Source organism: Cynoglossus semilaevis, chromosome 17 (assembly GCF_000523025.1).
Source record: "Cynoglossus semilaevis isolate Cse_v1.0 chromosome 17, Cse_v1.0, whole genome shotgun sequence".
Lineage (NCBI taxonomy): Eukaryota > Metazoa > Chordata > Actinopteri > Pleuronectiformes > Cynoglossidae > Cynoglossus > Cynoglossus semilaevis.
The window spans coordinates 16,257,579-16,259,372 of NC_024323.1; the positions used below are offsets into that span (position 1 = coordinate 16,257,579).

The 1,794-nt window shown below is 51.9% G+C and overlaps 1 protein-coding gene across 1 annotated transcript in view; it reads right to left on the reverse strand.

Moving 5' to 3' along the window:
* The window catches only part of LOC112488413 (protein Wiz-like), a 26,501-nt gene that overhangs the window by 16,558 nt on the left and 8,149 nt on the right, over nt 1-1,794 (reverse strand). Inside the window, exon 2 of the mRNA XM_025064554.1 lies at nt 409-531. The gene's annotated coding sequence lies outside the window, so the exon portion shown is untranslated. The remainder of the gene's footprint in view (nt 1-408; nt 532-1,794) is intronic.

A 1,794-nucleotide genomic window follows, 5' to 3' on the forward strand; every position in this document is an offset into this window, starting at 1 on the left:
GGGGGGGAGGGGGGAGGGCAGAGGGGGGTCAGAAGTTGTGGATTAATCAGATAAATCAACATTCAGAAAAACAGCAGTGTAACAACGAGTGTGTGTGTGTGTGTTAGAACAACGACCAGTGGACGGACTGGTCTGGATCACATACAGCAGAGGTCAAAGGTCAGGGTCAGAGGTCAGAGTCCCTTCAGCATCAGGTGAACACAGTCACCACAGGAACACTGATCAGTGTGTGTGTGTGTGTGTGTGTGTGGAGGGGAGGTGGGGGGGTCATTAGCTCCACGTGCACTTGTCTACATTTCAGGATGTTTCCCCGGGGGGGGGTTGGGGGGGGTGGACCTCCTCCCTGACCTCAGGTCAGGTCTACAGTTTCCTCACTGACTTGTCAACAGTCCCAGATTTCTCCCTCACCCTTGGCGTCTGGCTCCTCCTCAGGGGGAACGCCGTCCGTCTCCACGCGGCGCAGAGCGGTTTTCCCAGGACTGGAGCTCAGACCGTCCCCATCTTCCTCCTCTGCTGCCTCCTCTTCATCACCTGTAACACCAGACACATTATCAACCACTGGCTGTGGTGGAGTTCACTGATGACGATGGGGATGAAGGTGATGATGAAGGTGATGAAGGTGATGATGATGAAGGTTATATTGTATCATCTGTATTTATAACGTCTATATCAGCTCATAGTCTGTTTGTGTTCCTGCACTTCTACCATCATCATCTATACCTGGGGGGCTGGTGATGGGGGGGGTCCACACCCTGTACAGATCCCACACTTGAGACAATTAACCATCAATACTCCCACGGCGACACCTACAGTCCGTTCAGAGTGAGCGCTCTGACCTAATTTAAGAATTGAGCTGCTGACCTTTTTGTTGTAAGGTAAAAAAAAAGAAGTTTGTTTTTAAACTGTGGAAGGAAGTACAGGGAGGGGGTGAGGAGGGGGGTGAGGAGGGGGGAGGCACCTGAACTCCAAACAGAATCAGCTTGAACTGGTGACATTCTGGTTGTAAGGCAAGACCATCAAACACTTTTACACCGTGCGGCCTCTGGATGTCATAAGGTTTCTGATCAATCGGTTTGACCTGGTTAACTGAGTTTTGACCTGGTTAACTGTTAACTGAGTTGACCTGGTTAACTGAGTTGACCTGGTTAACTGAGTTGACCAAAATGATAGTAAATGTTTGGCTTCAATTGTCGCCATTTCGTCTCGTCGCTCGGAGGGAGTGATGACGGAGAGTCACGGAGTCACGGAGAGTCACGGAGTCACAACAGCGCCGTCTCACGTTCCTGCCACAAAGTGCCATTTTCTGCGACAAACGCTGAAATGAGAAGAGACGTGGAGACAGACAATGGTTTTTGTCTGGTGGGCGGCTCTGCGCCTGTCACTCCGTGTGGGGACAGAAGAGGAGCAGCGGAGAGGAGCAGCGGAGAGGAGCAGCCGTGTGGCACCTCCATCTCAACACCTTAACACATGAATATTTATACATAAAGAAGAAGAAGAAGAGGACAGAGCGCGGCTCTATTTATAAAACTGAACCAAAGTAGCAGAGTTGACTTTGTGCTCCTCCAGGCGGAGACGCTGAGAGGAGCAGGAGTCACGCCGGGCTCACAGACGGGTTCACCGACCACTCGGGGCTGAGATGAGCCTGTTATTATGGGATCGATGCTCAAAGTTTCCCTGTTTGGCTCGGTGTGAAGTCATGCACCAGTGAAGCCCCCCCATTCAGAAATCAAAGCAAAGTAAAATGGCGAGGATTGGGCAACTGTCTGGAGGTGGGGGGCCGGGGGGCGGGGGGGG